General features: G+C 49.7%; 1 protein-coding gene and 1 long non-coding RNA gene across 2 annotated transcripts in view; one reads left to right on the top strand and one right to left on the bottom strand.

Annotated features, from left to right (window-relative positions):
- The window catches only part of TBC1D2B (TBC1 domain family member 2B), a 328844-nt gene that overhangs the window by 235679 nt on the left and 74111 nt on the right, over positions 1-19054 (top strand). The gene's annotated exons all lie outside the window — the stretch shown is intronic.
- LOC146859970 (uncharacterized) lies at positions 16285-17123 on the bottom strand. The gene is made up of 3 exons (XR_014978746.1): positions 16991-17123; positions 16799-16902; positions 16285-16710 (listed from the first exon to the last, which is right to left on the bottom strand). It is a non-coding gene; the product is annotated as an uncharacterized LOC146859970 (long non-coding RNA).

Genomic DNA, 19054 nt, shown 5'->3' on the forward strand with positions numbered 1-19054 from the left:
CTGGGCCAAAGTCAACGGCTACGGACCCAGAATCAGATGGAGGGGCTAGGCTAAGGCAGAAATTTCTTCATCAGGAGCCCTTTGACTTCTTTTTTGAAGAAGACAGTGGAAGGTTTCACCATGACTCTGGGGGGGGGGGGGAGGGGAGGGAGTTCCTGATCCTCTGAGCCATCCCTGAGAAGGCTCGGTTAGAGGTCTTTTTTTCTTGAACTTTTGTGGTTTGAGCAAAAGGGTGCTGGTGCTTCTGGAGGCTCTAGAACCACAGGAGAGCTCCAGTTTCTGAACGAGGTACAGCGGGGTCTTGAAGTGGATGGCTTTGTGAGCCATGCATGCAATTTTTAACTGTATCCCAGCTTCATATGGAAGCCAATTCAGGTCCCGCAAGTCCCGGGAGATGTGGTGGTATTTTTTAGTGCCGGTTAAGAGCCTAGCAGTGGAATTGAGGGTAGCCCTAAGAGGAGCCATCTTCTCTCTAGGCACAGTGCTGCGCTACCATAGTCCAGCTTTGAGATCACTAATGCTTATACAGCAACCTTTAGGTTATGTACAGGGAGAAAGGGTTTGAGTTTCCTAAGTATGCTGAGTTGGAAGTTCGCTCCTTTGGTGAGGAAACTGATGTGCATCTGCATGTTCAGGCTTTTGTCAAGTATGATACCGAGAGAGGATGCCTAGTCCACGAGATGCGGTCTACAGTTAAGAGCAGTCAGCTGATTCAACCATTGTTCCATGACGAGAGATTGGTTGTGGGGGGAGATTAGTAGGAATTCCATTTTAAGAAGATTTAGCTTCAGGTGATTACGTGTCAACCAGCTTTGTGTTTCCAGCAGGACCGAGTTGAGGGACGGAATGTGTTCGTGGGAGCGGATCTTCAGGTATAGTTGGGTATCGTCCGCATACATATTGTGAATGCGGGATGATTTTAGCATTTCTGTCAGAGTCTCCATGAACAGGTTAAAGAGCGCGGGGGACATTTCTGAACCTTGGAGAACTCCCAGGGTGACCGGTGCAGGCTGGGACAGGAATTGCTTCACCTTGAAACTTTGGGATCTGTTCTGAAGGAACGAAGAGAACCAGTTTAGTACAGGCCCAGACAGCCCCATTCTGTGTTCCAGGAAGTCAGTTAGGTTATCATGTTTGACAGTATCGAACGCTGACGAAAGGTCAAGAAGGATCAGTAGGCACGATTCATTGTGATCCAGAATTCTAAGCGCATCATCCACGATGTGCGTTAGCGCGTACTCTGTACTATGACCCTGGCGGAAACCAGATTGGCATTGGTCCAGGAGTTGGAAATGGTCGATGTAATGACAAATCATCAACCTTTCATCAGAGCTGGCTACTCATTGAAGGAGGGTCCATTTTTTGATTGTGAGCAATAACCCACTAACACAAATGGCAAAGTATTGTAACCCCGGTCTGCAGTCTTGGAAGAAGAGATGCCAAGTATTGAGTGTGCGTAGTTGTAACATCACTGTCACTCGGAAATTATTTCACTGCAGTGAGCTGTTTTTTGCACCTGCGTGTAATGTGACTGATCTGATCTACAGTGGAATGCCCGAAGCCCAATGCTGTGCATATGACACTTGTGCGAGTGTGACAAACCCACGCCCAAAATGCAGTGAACTGCCCAGACATAAAAAGTTTGCTTTGTGCTAACTTCATGATGAGTCAGATTTAAAAGCAGCAGTCATTGAACAAGGAAACTTGTTAATTGGCTGTCACATGTGCACTGAAGTGGGGTCCTTTCCTATAGGTATAGTCCATCTCAGGTTGACAAGCTAGTTTTGCAGATATTCTGAACAATGCTAGAAGGTTTGCGTTTGTGCTCATCTTGCCACTAACCATGCCAATAACTATTGCCAAAGTAAATAAAATGAAGGCATCTTTAGCCTCTTGGGCCTTGTAAGGAAACAGATCATTAGTTGTGTGGCTTGCACAGGTAATGGGTCCACATTTGTTCTCCACTGGGAACCAAACATCCCATTGTAGTGCTTAACTTTCTCAGGGTAGCGAAGCAGACCAGTCCAGGGCCTACTCAAGGGAGGTGGTGTGGGCTAGCAATCACAATTCGCTAGCATACACTAATAACACTCTGAAAATGATTGTCCATCTATGCTTTTTCTTTTGAAAAAGGTAAAGTACATTTATTACACACAATCTACTCAATACTATGCAGCTATTTACACATATACATAGGGCTGATGAAAAATACCCTGTGATGACATTGTGTAATCCCCTCTGAACACCTAACTGGGTCCAGGAGAAAAATAATCGGATGTAAATGCACTTATTAATGTTAATAAAGCATATCCTATTGATCAATAATCGTCAACATTATTCTCTCAGCAAAGCATTTAATAATTACTGTCAACTTCATTATGTCAATAAAGCATTTACAACAAATTTAAATATGCATTGCTCATTAGCCTGTGTGCTATTTATATACGTGCAACATTGAAAACGCAATTACATACATAGCCCCAAGAGGGCATCACATTATGATCACATATCACCTATAACCATAAATGTTGTGTTCCCCCGCCCCCTCGTAAAGGGGGCATGGCCAAGCCAGTGACCATGATAGCCGCGCAGCACTGAAGCTCTGGCAGAATCTGCCCTATTCCTCCGCTGGAATGGGCCATACCTCACTTCCATCACCATCCAGAGTGTGAACTGGGCTCCCCCACAGCTGGTGACACATGGCAGTCACAAATTGGAGGCGATATATGGGGCAAGTCAGTGTCCAGCACGGTGGAGTAACAGGTGGCCTGGACTACACTTCAGAGGCCCCACAGCGACAGGGGCCAAGGGTAGCCTGAGGTATGGAAGCCGCCGGGCCTCGCTGGGCCACCTGACTCTACCCTAGCCCAGAAAACTACGCATCTGCCTCCGCCCAGTCTGTGCTGTAGCTTCTGCTATCTAGTGCTGAGTGGGCCATCGGGCCTGCCTGGACCACCACGCATCTCCCCGCAGCTGAGGTGCGCGAATGTGCACACGACTGCCCATGCCTACCTGTGGTGACGGACTCGCTTCCTTGGGTTGCCTTCCCGGCTAAACTGGGTGGAGAACATACGCTGCCTGGCCCGGGGTGTGTGAATACACGACTGCCTAGCTGGGCCCCATGACCACACGGCATTAGCTAAGTGCACCACAGGCACCTGACCAACGCTTGGAGGGCTGCTAAGGGCAAAACGCATCTCCTCACTGTGCTGCCGGCCTCATCACTGCACAGTTCTCCAAGCTGGGAACGTGCAACAGCATCCCTCCTCCACCTACCCCCACCCCCCCGGTCTGCACCACCTCATCCCGGAGACTGTCTGTATAGAGTCACTGGGACACACCACGCATACTGGCCCGACACCCAACTAGCTCCTAGCCTCCTGCTCATTTTGACACGCCATCTTATAAATAACCTCAATAGATTTGCTCCCCCCTGCTGCATGCCTGCTTGCCACTACCAACGTTACACCACATCCCAAAGTCCCTCAGGTGCCCGACCTGACTGCTACTGCAGGGGACGAGCTACCAGAGTAGTGCGCTCTCAGTACAGCACTGCTTCCTGACCCTAGCTCTCCAGACATGTTGCAAGGGGATCCTAAACAGCGGAGGCTCAATTTTGACAAACCCAGGGAGACAGATACTGCGGAGCCTGTGCCCATGGCAGAGCAAGGGGCTGCCCAGGGGCTTGGAACCCGAACAACTGACTGGCACAGATGCCATAATGACAGAACACTCAGAGCGAGCTTTTGGGCCATCGATGACCGATGGGTTGCCATGGCTGTGTCTTGACAATATGGGCGAGAGGCTGGACTGACATGATACCTGGCTGGACTTCGCTGAGTAACTGTTTTCGAGGATAGGGCCTCACCACTACGAAGTACCTAGAGCAGTATGAACGATTGCATAAATCGGTAGCCATCAAGAACAAAGACCTGGATGCATGAGGCAACAACCTGCGCATTCTGGGTGTGGTGTAGTCCACTAACAATGGACGTCTAAATCGGTTTGTATAAAGGTTGCTGGCTGACTGGCTGGTCAGGCAGCTCTTTGTGTCCACCTTTGTTGTAGAGCATGCTTGGCGCTCACTGGGCCCACGTCCCGCTCCTGGTTGCTCCCTAAGACCGATAATTGCTTGACTGCTAAATTTTCGGCAACGTGTTGTGGGCTTGAGATTGACACAGGAAAATGGCCTGCTCCAGTGGCAGGGCTCCACAATCGCCTTATTCCAAGATTTCAACATGGTGGTACAGGAGGCTCTCAGACAAGTTAGCAGAAGTCAGTCAATTCTCAAAAAATTGCTAGCGCAGCAGCTACACACTCAACTCAAGTGCCAGTGTGGATCTTTTCCCCACAAGGTTTTCACTATGCTCCACTGGCCGATCCTGTTGTCTCCATATGATGGTACAATACCCTACATCACCACGATCCATGCTAAGATGCTCAGCGTTTTCGGAGGTCCGTAACGCTCCCCCTTGACAATGTCCCATTCCACTAACTACTTTAAGGATCCGTCCACAGATTGTTCTATCTGCTGCAGCTTTGCCACCCCCCCCCCCAGTGGTATACACTATTATGATGATTGTTTGTGTTCTTTGTATTTATGGGAATGTTTGGTTAGGGATTCATTGTACTAATTACTGCCTGGTGTGGGTAGTTGTTGGGGGGATGGATTAATACGGGCTGATTGAGCTCCGACTTGTTGTTTCACTGCTATTGTCAATAGTTGTTCCTACTGTATACACACACTGACATCCCCACACATCTCCATGGTGTCATTGCACTCTCCTAAACTGTATCCACCGGAATTTATGAACGTGTTGTGGAACATCATAGGCCAAAACTATCACTGGAAAGGCAAGCAGGTTTTGAAGTATCTCTCAAGCCACTCCACGGCATGCAAATTGCCTTTATACAAGAAACACATCTTCCCTCCGGGAAATCCCATACTTTCGCATCAACATGGGGCTCGCACCATTATTACTTCTGCTACAGCATGTATTCTAGGGGTGTATGCACTTTAATCCATAAGAATCTACTGTTCCACCCCGCAGCTTCCATTTTAGATGAGGACAGCACATATGTCCTGGTGACGGGGACATTGGCGGGACATCTGGTACTACTAGCTAACATGTATGCCCCCAATGTTGCTTTCTTTGAGTTTTGCACCCCCAGATTGGACGAATGGACTTCAACCATATAATTATGGGGGTGACTTTAACCTGCTGGTGGACACCTCCCTTGACACTACGGTTGCACTGGCTGGTAAGCCTAGATCACTCTATATTGTGCATGACATCTGTGACACTTATGAACCTCAAGATGCCTGGCGACTACGAGGTACCTTAGCACCTGCATATACATACACATTATCTGAAAGACACATGTTAGTGATAGATTCCTTACCTTAGAATATCCCCAGGCGTCAGACTGGATCCGGAAAGTTTCGCTTAGCAGTACCCCTGAGCGTCAGTAGGTGGCGACGTGCGGCTCCGCGCCCGTCACTGGCGTCGTAAGCACCGAGATGACGCCACGGAGAGTACTTAGGCACCACCCATGCACGCTTATGTCAGTTCTTTCTTTTTCCGCACCAGCAAGCGCAGATCCGGATTGAGCACGTACCTTAGTCACTTTTTGACTACTATTTTGAGACTTCTTTTCTACTGGTGCACGTAGGGATGCCCGGCTTTAAGTCCTGTGGGGCCTGTCGCCGGAATATGTTGGTGGCGGACCCCCACAATGTTTGCCTCTACTGCCTGGAGACTGCCCACGACTCCCGGGATTGTTGAGCCATGGCCCCCAAGGCCTTGCGGGAGCGGCGTAGGAAGTTGCTGGAGGTCCGGCATTCGTCACGCCGCCGCTCCAGGGATTGTTCCCGGGACCGCTCACGGGATCGGAGCTGGCGCTCCTCAAGCTCCAAGTCTTCGCCTTTGGATTCCGGTAAGCGACGCCATAAAGAAGTCGAAGAAGCGTGTTCGCTCTCCGACGTCCCCCCTGGAGCCTGGGAGTCCCGCGGCCTACCTGCCATACCCGGGTCCGTCGGCGCCTCCCGAACAGGTGCAAGAATTCCTTGCTCCCATGTACCGCCTTTTTTAGGCCTCTGTCTCCTGCTGCAGTGCCTTCGGGCCCCGTGGTCCCGTGTCCAGATCCTGTTGGCTCGGCGGCTCCACCACCGGCCCCAACCCCGGCGCCACAGGATCCTGTACTAGTGGCTCTGGCCCCGGCGCCACGAGGTGCGGCGTTGTCGGCTCCGGCGCCGCCCTCTGCTCCACCCTCGACGCAACACTGGGTGCCGTTTATTCCTCCCATGCCCCAGTTCCAGGACCATTTTGTTCCGGCCTGGGATCCGCATTGGGAGACTGCGGCGGTTCGACCACGGCCGGCGCCGTTCTCGACGCCGTTCGTCCCTTCTCCGGCTTTGCCGCCGCGAACGGCTCCCTCTACGCCAGAGGCAGACAAAGATTGGGACAGACTCTTGCCCGGCAATGTGACTCCGAGCAGGATTGGGTAGACTACCTGGAGGAGGCAGGCGACCTCGATGTCTCCTCTGACTCGGGGTTCGCCTCCCCCCTGCCTACGATGGAGGAAGGTGCCTCCTACACGATGGTCTGCCGTCGGGCGGCTGAGGCCCTCAATCTTGACCTCCCCACAGTGGCCCTCAAGACCAACCTCCTCACCGAGGTGCTCCAGACGGCGTCTACTTCATCGGAGCCATTGCTTCCCTTCAATGACGCCCTTACCAACGTCCTCTTGGGCACTTGGTCGAGGCCAGCCACGGGGGCCCCGGTGGATAAAAACGTCGCCAGGCGCCACCGACCGGTGCCCGTTGACCCCGCCTTTTTGACTACTCACCCTACGCCTGAGAGCCTGGTCATTCAGGCCTTGACGTCACAGAGTGCTTTTCCTATGGCCCCGCCAGATGAGGACTCTAAACGGCTGGACCAGTTTGGGAAGCGGTTGTTCTCTTCGGCCAGCTTAGGGCTGTGGTCGGTGAACACCACTTGCTTGTTGGGCCGCTACTCCCACGCGGTGTGGGATGCCGTTGCTCAGGTGTTGCCTCAGTGTCCTGAGGAGGTGCAGGTTGTCCTTTCTCAGGCAATTGCTGAGGGTAAGGATGCGGCTAAGTTCGCCATTCGGTGTGGGTTGGACACCGCTGACTCATTGGGCAGGGCAATTTCTACAACTGTGGTGTTGCGACGTCTCGCCTGGTTGCGTTCGACTGGGTTCTCGCCCAATGTCCAAAGCTCGCTCATGGACATGCCCTTTGATGGCACCCGCCTGTTTAGCGACAAGGCTGACAGTGCCCTGGAGCACTTTAAGGATTTGCGGACTACGGCCAAGTCCTTGGGCCTTTCTACTAAGAGTTCGGCCTCTCTTGGTTTTCGTTCCTTTCGTGGCCAAGCTAGAGGCAGTCAGGCGCGCCCATCCCCTAAGCCTGCGCAGAACCAGACCCAGCGCGAAAGGGATCGCGGTTTCCGGAAGGGGTGGGTTGGGGAACCAGCGTGCGGGTCCGTCCACCTCCACCCCTGCTGCTTCCGCCTCCAAACCTTCCTAATCTGAGCTTCGGGGAGCATCCCAGGCCGGTGGGTGGCAGGATCCGCCACCACCTCCCTCACTGGTGCGAGATTACATCAGACAAATGGGTGCTGCGGATAATCTGCCACGGTTACTCCCTTCCCTTTCAGTCTTTACCTCGGTGCCACCGCATGTCGGGAGATCACTTGGCTCTTCTCCGTCAGGAAGTCACGGCCAAGGGGGCCATCGAGTGCGTTCCTGGTCCGGAGGTAGGGAGTGGTTGTTATTCCCACTACTTTCTGGTCCCCAAGAAGGACAAAGGGGGTCTGCGTCCTATCTTGGACCTCCGGGACGTCAGTCTCTTCCTCCGGAAGGAGAAGTTCAAGATGCTGACTCTGTCTCAGGTCTTAGCTGCCCTCGACCCCGGAGACTGGATGGTAGCGTTGGATTTGCAGGACGCATATTTTCACATGCCGGCCCACCAGCGTTACCTGCGGTTCACGGTAGGCCAGGGGCATTTTCAGTTTGCCGTGCTCCCCTTCAGCCTTACCAGCGCCCCTCTGGTGTTCACGAAAGTGATGGCGGTGGTTGCAGCTTTATCTGCCAGGTCGGGGTGTCAGTCTTCCCCTAACTCGACGACTGGTTTTTGAAGGCGGGCTTGCCCCAGGCATTCGTCACCCACCTTCAGACTACGGCCAACCTCCTGCGTTTGCTATGGTTCTCCATCAACATGCCAAAGTCGCACCGGAGTCCCTCTCAGAAGCTCCCCTTCATCGGAGCGGTTCTGGATTCGATGCTGTTTCGGGTTTATCCTCCCGAGCAGAGAGTCCGGTAAATTCAAGCTTTGATTCTGACCTTTCAGCCTCTGTCCCGGGTTTCAGTCCGGGTGACCGTCGGCTCTTGGGCCTGATGGCCTCCTGCATTCTGCTAGTGCACCATGCCAGATGGCATATGGGGGCTCTGCAGTGGGACTTGAAGTTCCAGTGGGCGCAGCATCAGGGCAACCTGTCTGATCATGCCCAGATCTCGGAGGGCACTGCACACCACTTGCAGTGGTGGCTCACGAATCGCGATTGGGTCAATGGCAGATCCCTCTCCTTTCCCCAACCGAAACACACAGTAGTGACGGATGCGTCCCTCCTGGGATGGGGAGGCCACTTGGGAGAGGCGGAGATCAGAGGTCTCTGGTCTCCGGCGGAGTTCCGGCTCCATATCAACCTTCTGGAGCTGCGGGCGATCCGTCTTGCACTGAAGGCATTCCTTACCACTGTCTGGGGAAGTGTGGTGAAGGCGTTCACAGACAACACAACCGCCATGTGGTATTGCAACAAACAGGGAGGGGTGGGGTCGTGGAGGCTCTGCGCCTCTGGACGTGGCTGGAACGTCAAGGCATTACCTTGGTGGTTCAACATCTGGCTGGTTCTCTGAACTCCAGAGTGGACGAACAGCCGCCGGTGCTTGATGGACCACGAATGGCATCTGAACTCGGACGAGGCGCAAGGTCTCTTTCAGCAGTGGGGAGAGCCTTGGTTCTCCCCACAATGTCATCAGTTGTGTGCATTGGAATTTCCAAGGCGGCTCTCGCTCGGCAACGCTTTTCGTCGTGAGTGGAGTTGCGGCCTGTTGTACGCCTTTCTGCCTATACCACTTCTTCCCAGAGTGCTGAAGAAGATCAGGCGCGACGGGGCCCAAGTCATCCTTGTGGCTTCGGATTGGGCATGAAGATACTGGTATCCCGAGCTACTCAGCATGGCGATCGGTCCCCCGATCCGACTGCCTCTTCGGGAGGATCTTCTGTCGCAGCAGCAGGGGACGGTCCTCCACCCGAACCTGTCCAGCCTCCACCTCCATGCGTGGAGATTGAGCGGCGACAGTTGACCGCTTTTGAAATTCCTCCCGAAGTCTGTGATGTCATCTTGGCAGCCAGGCGTCCCTCCACTAAAACGGTATACGCCTGTCGGTGGAACAAATTTGTGGCATGGTGCACAGCAAAGGCTGCGGAACCCCTTTCTGCCCCTCTTTCGGAAGTTCTTCTGTTCCTGCTTTCCTTGGCCCGGCAGGGCTCTGCTCTGGACACTATCAAAGGTTATCTTTCTGCCATCTCCGCCTTTCTCCGGCTTTCTGATCAGCCTTCTCTTTTTATGTCTCCGGTTGTTAAACGTTTCCTGAAAGGCATTACACACATGTTCCCTCCAGTTCCGTTTGTAATGCCTCAGTGTGACTTGAACCTTGTGTTGACTTACTTGATGTGCGCTCCCTTTGAGCCGCTTCACAACTGTCCTTTGCGTCTTCTCACCTTAAAGACTGCTTTCCTGGTTGCTATCACCTCTGCCAGAAGAGTGAGTGAGCTCCAGGCCCTTTCTTCCAAACCTCCTTTCCTTTCTGTTCATTCGGACAAGGTGGTTTTAAGGACTCGTCCTTCTTTCTTGCCAAAGGTTGTTACGCCCTTCCACATCGGGCAGACCATCAATTTGCCCACCTTCTTTCCGCCTCCACATCCTTCAAAAGAGGAGGAGAGGCTCCACCGTCTGGACCCGAAACATGCGCTCTCGTTCTATCTGAAGCGCACACAGCGGTCACGGGTGGATGACCAACTCTTTGTTGGCTATGTGGGTGCCAAAAAAGGTCTGGCTGCGCACAAGCAGACCATCTCGCGGTAGGTCGTTCTGTCCATCAAGGCCTGTTACTGCCTTAGGACGCGGCGTTCCCTTGCAGTATATTTGTCAGGCAGCTACGTGGGCCTCGCTGCACACGTTTACCAAGCACTACTGCCTTGACAGTCAAGTCTGGAGGGACGGCTTCTTTGGCCGTTCCGTGCTCCGTGACTTTTTGGTGTAATCTTGTTCGTAGACCCACCACCGGGGTTGGTATTGCTGGGGTATCTATTCTAAGGTAAGCAATCCATCACTAACTTGTCTCTTTCAGATGCACGTTACTACTAAGAGACATTAGTTAGTGATAGATTACTTACCGCCCCACCCATCCTCCCCGTTCCTGGAACTGGTTACTAGGGCTAAGGTCATCCCTCTTTGGGCCCTACTTTTCTGCACCAATGGTCAGTATGTTGCATGGCTCTGCGTTCCTGGCGCGGAAAGTCGTGTACAGAACTGACGTCAGTGTGCATGGGTGGCGCCTAAGTACTCTCGTGGCATCATCTCGGCGCTTACGACGCCAGTGACGGACGCGGAGCCGCATGACGCCACCTACTGACGCGCAGGGGTACTGCTAAGCGAAACTTTCCAGATCCAGTCTGACGCCTGGGGATATTCTAAGGTAAGGAATTTATCACTAACTAATAGTAGTAATTTGTGCATTCGGCACCCCACAATACGTGGTCTCGTATTGATTATTTGTTCATCTCCAGGACCATGTGTCCATGGTTGGGCCCGGTGCAATACCTGGCTTGCACGCCTTCAGACCACTCCCTGGTCCGTGTTACACTACACATCCTCTTTGGAGGTGGCTTGGTGAGGCAGTGGCGATTCCCTGTTATGGCCTGCAGGATGCCATTTTTCTCTCTGAATTGCACACAGCTGTGGTGGACTAATTTCAGCTTAACGAAGGCTCAGTGGACACAAATGGAAAATTGTGGGAGGTATTACGGCATACATTCGAGGTGTGTGCATTTCCGATCACTCGGAGGTGCTACGCGGTATGCGTAGGGGTCTGGCTTGACTCGAGAGGGACTTCGATAGTCTGGACAGATGCCCAGGAAAACGACTGCCCACAGTCGCTTAGGCGAAACACACTACTGGCAGTATATACAGATCTGACCGAACGCGAGGTGCTATTTTTAGGGAAGTATGCCAGGGCCCGCAGATATGATGAAGTTGATCACCCAGGACACACACTCACAAGTCCCTGGGGGCGCCTCTATATTTCTGAACTACACCCGGCTGAAGGGTCGATAGTGACCTCTGATGAGGAGGGTCTGGCAACTTTCCTACAACATATATCACACTAGAGTGTTCAAATGGTTGGAGTGAATCAAAGCATCAAGCATCACTTACTCCTAACGAATGTTGCTCACAAAGAATGATGCGATGCTACTATACATAAGGGGGAGAAAGGGTGTGTGTAAAACAGGAATCTTTTCTTATAAAGACGAGAACCCTCACTCACCCAAGGGTGACATGCTTCATCATTGGGTCCCCTCTTGCACACTGCAACCGCAAGGTATACAGTGTGGGCTACAACTCTCAAAAATAAGAGAGGAGCGTGAGGTGTTCTGTGAGGATGCCAACTTAGGCAGGGGAAGTAAGGGGCAACCTTGGTTGGTGCCCTGAACGGAAAGACACAGGTTAACTAAAGTAATCTGTGATCTGAGGCAGCATCCCCTTAAAGGTAGAGGTAAATTAATATTACCTTATAGACACTGGACCGGACTGCAGCTGGTTCTTTTGTCGCAAACCACCATAATATTGAGTATGGTTTTTGTTTAATTGATTTATTGTTCTTGAAGCAGAGTGATAATATTGAGAGGTCCTGATGAATGCCGCGAACTCGTAGTCATCTGGCAGAAACATGTCGACCACTAACAATTAGGATATTATTTCATTCCTATATCACCTTGTTTTAACCCTAGCTGATGGGGACTAACAGTAAATTGAATTTTATCACCCAGTAGCTAGTTTTACATACACACAATTCTTTTTGATTCACACTCTGCCCCTTACTTCCCCTGCCTAAGTCATCAAACCTGGTAAGGAGCCGCATCATTGCGGCTCTTACAGACTTTCATCACTACTAAAGTTTGACAACAAAATATTGGCCAAGGTCTCTCCAATCGCCTTGCCCTCTTGATGGAGTTTCGTAACTCCAGCACAATTGGGATTTGTCGTCCTCTCCAATCGATCTACCTCTCTGAATTTAAGCACTGCTTTTCCTGTTCATAATAGAATCTCTGGATGTCCCTGCCGTGGTTGCCCTCCTAGATGTAGAAAAGGCTTTTGATTCCCTGGAATGGCCCTTTCTTCACGCCACTCTGCGCAAGCTGGGAGTCCCTCACTGCTTCAACTCACTGATCAGACTCCTATACAGTGAACCCTCAGCACATAGTAGGGCCAACGAGTCGCTGATTTCCCCCCCCCCCCCTACTTCCCCGTTACACGAGGCAGGGATGCTCCCCTGCCCCCTCTGCTCTTCAAAATAGCCATGGATCCCCTAGTTCACCATTTCCACAAGGCTCACCTGTTTCAGCCTTGTCCTCTACTTATCTACCTGTATACCAATGATGTGCTTCTGCTTGTACAACACTAGGAAGATAACTTGGCCCCAATTCTTCAAGAAGTGGTCCAATTCAATAGCCGCTCAGTTATTAAAATGGTGGTCCTCCCCACTACCTCTACTTCTTTCGGAATATTCCCAACTCACTCACCAACTCTTTCCTCACTACACTATGTGGCATTTTGCTAAAACCTATTCGGGTTGGCAGATGCCTGCGGGTGGGCTGGGACACATTGATACTTCCTTACGAGAGGGGAGGGTTTAGCGTGCTACACCTACACCTGTATATCTGGCTGTGCAATGTCTGTTTGTTCACCATTGGTTTCGTGCGGACGCACGCCTTCCCTACACCAAGCCTGAAATTGATTAGGACATCTCTGGCTTCCATCCTCCCGGCTGGGATTCCCCTTGACCCCACTGACATACAGATTTTATCCACCACATGCTGGGCATGGAGGAAATTGCAGAGACTGCTTGGAGGTACACTACTTTACTCACCCTCTAGCACTACCGGTTAACCACTGGCTCCCCATAGCCTGGGAAATCCTGGTCAAGGGCACCATGGCACGATATACCCCCACACGTTTGGGGGACCTTTTCTCAAACAGACATGTCCTTGCACACTCCACACATGCCCGCTTGGATAATGCTTCCAGCATGGACCACTTCGTAATGCACCACATTTATAGTGTGTTTGATCCATTATCCTCGACATACCCACCAGCACCTGACTAATTCACCCCCTAACTCTAGTGATTGATAATGATAACGGGGGTCACCTTGTCTCGAAACTATCAAGTGTGCGTGGTCTTACTACCTGCCCAGGACATGAATCTCGGGGGCTACTGTGAGACAGACCATGGACTCCAATTGACAGCCAAGATATGGACGGCCTGCTGCACACAAATACGTGTTGTTTCATCTAATTATCGTCACAAACTCATACACTTCAAGATTTTGCATAGTCTACTTCACACCTAACGATCAGCATAGGTTTGACCACTCAAGATCCTCTGACTGCCCCAAATGTCATCTTACAGGAGCGGACTTTTTGCACATTGCATGGGCGTGTAGATACATTGCATCATATTAGCGTGAGGTCTTCTCTCGCTTGGCCCAGATGACGGACATCGATCCTGTCCCCGGCCCACTATTGACGTTGTTAGGCTACCTATGTGACCTCCCGAAAAGTGCTTGCTGCTTCACGGCTATGGCTCTTTTTACCAAACTCTAACTTGCACTACACTGGGATAGAGTGCGCCCGCCCACGGCTAAGGCCTGGCTCAGCAGCTAAGTATATTGTGTCACCACCAGCGAGTTATACGCCTCTTCACAGCCCCCAACATCCATGCCGAAAGACATGTGGCAGCGTCTGCGTAGCTGTCTGCTGTCAGTGGACGATGCATCCCAGGGCTCCTGTGCTACAGTCCCCGTGCCTCCTTGACATGGCCCAGTGTCCCCCACCACCTTTTTGTCTAACTGACCTCCACTAGCCCTCCCCCAAGATGTCCCTCAGATGACATACATAACTTGTGTTCAGAGCATGGCTTCTTGCCATTTGACAGGCTGGCGGGTATTAGGCACTCCATTCTAGTTGTGGTTACGAAATATGACAGGTCATTTCTGTGTGAAGAAACATAGTTATGCATGTGTTTTTCTGTTGATGCTTAGTTTTTAAAAAATCAACTACTGAATTGAACTATTATTTACAACAACTGATTTGGCATTCCAGTGCTCCAGGGACGACTGCATAGCCGGCATACTGCAGTGTCTTTCCTTTTGCCTCTCAAGTACATTGACGCATGTATCCTCTTTAAGCGTTCGTTGACATCTTGTTGTTTGCTCGTCAGGATAGGTTTAGTTATTTATGCTTCGATAAGCCCCACTGTATGTGCAGCTGTTACTGTGTTGTGATCCAATATATGTATGTTGCACAAATGCTCTATAAAAAACTTTTTTTAAATGTATTTAATTAACGTAACCGCTACAGGGTGCTGCACACCATGTGCATTTCTGTAACGTCCATAAATTTACAACCTTAAACTTGACTCCCTAGAGGGCTAAGCACTCCCAGCTGAAGGGCACTAACTCCAGCTTTGGGAGTGCTTGGGAAGAGAGAAAATCTTGGAGAGGTTCTGGATTCTATGACTCCGCAAATATATTGTATGAAAATTCCTTGAAGGGACTGCTGCAGTCCTGCAGCACCACATGGCGTTTTTTTAACCATGGTGCCCCCTGCTCGTTTTAGGGACACCACAAGGGGAGATACATAAGTACTGTAGAAACCCGCAGAGCATTATGGGACATCCAGCCGGGAGCAGTGAATATCATAACAGCGCGAGGAGCAAGTGTCTTTCCTTTTTGTTGTTTTTAGGTCTCGCCTGAGCTAGCGCATGCGATGCTCTGGCGAGACATTTAGTAGCTGGGTTTTAAAAGTGCTGCCCACAGGCTTTTGCCGGCCACCAGCTTGCTGTTACACCTACAAGCGCGCGCGACGCGCACAGCTGCCATTTGGCTTTCTGTAATGGCTCATTAAGCCTTACAGTGCGCGCGTGAATCCCCTCCTCTTTCCCCCTTCCCTCCCCTTCTCCCCCTCCCCTTCTTCCCCTTCCCTTCTCCCACTCCCTCCTCGTCTGCTTCCTTTTTACTTACACTTTCGCGCCACGCGGCCGTTTCACTTTCACGGCCGCGCGGCCATTTCTTGTTTTCTCTATTCTTGTCAAATTACATATTTTTAAATTTGCTTTTTGTTGCGGAATCAAATGGCGCTTTATTTATTCATTGCGCGGCATTCCACGCTTTATCTTTAGTATTAAATATGGTGGCCGCATGTCTGTTTTTTGGTAGGCACAGCTCGTCACTCATCTTTTAGTTCCTTTTCGTTGCGGCCGGTTGATTACTTCCCCATATTAGCTTTGTATTCACTCTGCTTCCGGTCCTTCGGTGCTTTACTCGGCTTCTGAGGAGATCACCAAGCGGTCCAAGTGCATGCCACTAAGGCACACCAAGCACGGGTCCTCTTGCACCAAATGTTTAGTGCTTGAGTCCTCCTAACTGCATGAATTATCAACATGCAAAACCTGCCTTCCCGCTCCATACCTCTGCAACTCGTCACTAGTGTTTTAATGATGGATAATAACTGGTGATGTCAGGTAAGACTTTTATCGGGTTCCAGCCAAAGGAGCTGGGTGACGTTGCATATCTCAAATGCCCCTCTAGTGTTTCTCTCCAAACGCCCACCTTCCAATCTCCCATTGGACTGCACTACCCAACTTTGCTGGCACAGGTGATCGCCACATTCTCTTCCAGTCCTGTGAAGTTGCTCCTTCACACACACATCCCCACTCAAAAACACTGTCCGCAGCTTCGTAGAATACAACAGCCGAAGATGGTTTGTTGCCTACTACTTTGCTTTACTATCGTTCAAGAAAGGGGAAAATAATCAACAAAATCTGCTGTTACATTACCACAGTATGGAGAAAAGTGGTCCCAGCATACAGATCATTCAAAACAAAACATTAAAAAACACAGTCGACCAAACGGCTCAAAGAAGTTCGAATGCCATTTAATCACATCGAATAAGTTAAGATGTTTCAAATGGAATCAACAATTTAAGCAACAATTTGTAAAAGAAAAACACGTGCCCAAAGAGAGGGATAGGAGAGTGAGTGAATTAGTGCGGAATTTGAGAGGAAGTGAACACAGTGGTAAATATACTAAATTACAATCAAATTGATCGGCATACTTGAATCTCTGCCGCATATTATACACAGATTAAATCATAGTCACAATATCCACAATTCTGAGTAATGCCATATAAAGACGATCACAGTGCATCCTGTACTGTTGATGATATTGGCAAAAGATGTTGTGTCGACATTTCGACCCCTTGAGTGTTGTAGGTATTTGGTGCAACCTTACGAAATGGGGTCTTCATCAGGACTGGGGTAAACAAGAAAGGAGCTTGGGCACCTGAAGAAACAAAAAATGAATGAGTATAAGACTCATCAATCTCTTAGTCAGGGGAACTGAAATGAATTACAATATCAGCAAAAGTTACCATGTCTGTCGGAGGACAGGCCCCTAAGACGTCCGAAGGTCGTCCGAGCGAGAGGGGTTCAAACTCCTCGGTGGTAACAAACGGTCATAGAGAGTGGTGGACACCTAAAATGAAATTAGGTGGATCAAAACACAGAACCAAGGTAATTAGTTCAAAATGTGGTTGCTCCTACAATAAGCGAAAATAATTTACCGTAGAACACAATTCTGTCGGGTTGTGTCTTAAACTTCACAATGAACAGCAATGCCGGGAAATGAATCCAGGTGATTTGGACGATTGAACTGCTGGGAATTAAACACCGCTAGTTCACCATCAGGGAATAAATCTAGAAGGAAGTAAAGAGGAAAATAAAAAATCGGTTGAGTGGAGAGAGGGGACCCTGCAAGTGAACAATCAAAGAATTAACTAGATACCAAATGTCAACAGAATTGCTCTAAAACTTAAAGCTATTCTGGGAAGGGTTGCGGTGAGACATCTCTGTCCTGTGCGTAAATCCAGTAGGATCACGAAGAAAGTAAAAAGTAAAAGTGAGGGGCACTAGATCGAAACAAAGTATCGGGAACTGACACTGCATGTTATATAACAAATGCGGACAAGTCGCACTAGAATAGGGGGCCACAAGGGGCAGTTCAGGGTATCGCGGACAGTATACAAAGCCCCAATGTCAGCTTGGGAGTTTGAAATTGCTTACCCTGAGTCTCTGCTTCTGCTGCACAAGTGAATGGAAAAAGCGCACCCGGAGCCCATATTATTAAGTAGGGAAACGCGAGGTCAACGCGTGATCTCCGTTACCGTGCTGGCGCTAGATGCCGGTTAACAAACGTAATGAAGAAAAGACTATGGTTGGAAAAATGCAGTCGGGAAGTAAACAAAGTCTTTGAGTTTTACAATTCGTGAACAAGACAGGAGTGTAAACATTGTAACGCATGCTAATGTGTCTGTAGGTTAAAAAATGACCGTCAGAATCTAGCAAACAACATAGATAGCATTGATGGCCCAACAAGAAAAGAGCAGTATACATTGTAATTTGTATACATATTGGTTGAAAACGGTTTAACAATAGAATTCATTTCTCATTAGTGCAAATTAGTGAACAATAAATTTACAAGATGTTAACTCTTTGACCTAGGGGGAGAAGAAAAACAAATATAACATGTCCAGATATAATACCAAATGGTTAAATTGAAAGGACCGCTAATTTAGGCGTCAACAAAATCGTTGAGTATTGCAGTTCATAAACAAGACGGGCATGTGAACATTGTAGCGCATACTAATGTGTCTGTATGTTATAAAATGACCGTCAAAGTCTAGCACAAAACATAGATAGCATTGATGGCCCAACTCAAACCGCACTATACGTTGTCATTTGTATACATGTAGGTTGAGAAAGATTTAGCATTAGAAATCAGTTCTCATTAGTGTATATTGGTAAACAAGACGTTAACTCCTTGACCTAGGGAGAGAAGAAAAACAGATATATCATATACAGATATAGTACCCAATGATTAAATGCGGAGGACAGCTAATTGGGCGTTGCTGCCATCAAGTTCATTAAGCCCATTAGCCACAGTGTCCATCATAGACCTCCATTTAGATTCTCTCACATTGAGGATAGCTGATAAATTACCACCTCTGGGGCCCACCTTCACCTTCTCAAGAACCAGCCATTTAAGATCATCCGGTTTATGATTTTTTAAGACACAGTGTTCAACGAGGGGAGCTCCCGCCACGTTACACCGGATTCTGCTGTGGTGTTGTAGAATTCTGGCTTTCACCTTTTGTTGTGTCTGTCCGATATAGAGTAAGCCACAAGGGCAACCAATACCATAAATTACATTGAGAGAGTTACAGTTAGTGAATGAACTGAGAGTAATCGAGTGTCCTCTATACGTAAAGATCTTCGTTGTGTCAGTGGTATCGCAGGCCTTGCAGTGACCACACTTAAAATGTCCGATCACTGGTGGCAGACTCCAAAGTTCTTGGATGGTCGGTGTTGTTGCTGTTTCTAGGAAAGAGTGGACTACATAGTCCTTCACGCTTCTCGCTTTCCGGAAGGAGTGCATCGGCGGGTTCGGTTGATCAAATGTCATCAGCCACTAATTTCCAATGCTTATTGATCACTTTCTTAATTGCATTGCTTCGTGTAGAGAAAGTGGTGACACAAATCATTCTCTGCAATGCTGCATCTTGTTTGGCCTTGGGTGTTAGGAGGGTTTCCCTGGGATTGAACCATGCCCTCTTGCGTGCTTTCTTAAC

This window comes from Triturus cristatus, chromosome 3_1 (genome assembly GCF_964204655.1).
Source record: "Triturus cristatus chromosome 3_1, aTriCri1.1, whole genome shotgun sequence".
Lineage (NCBI taxonomy): Eukaryota > Metazoa > Chordata > Amphibia > Caudata > Salamandridae > Triturus > Triturus cristatus.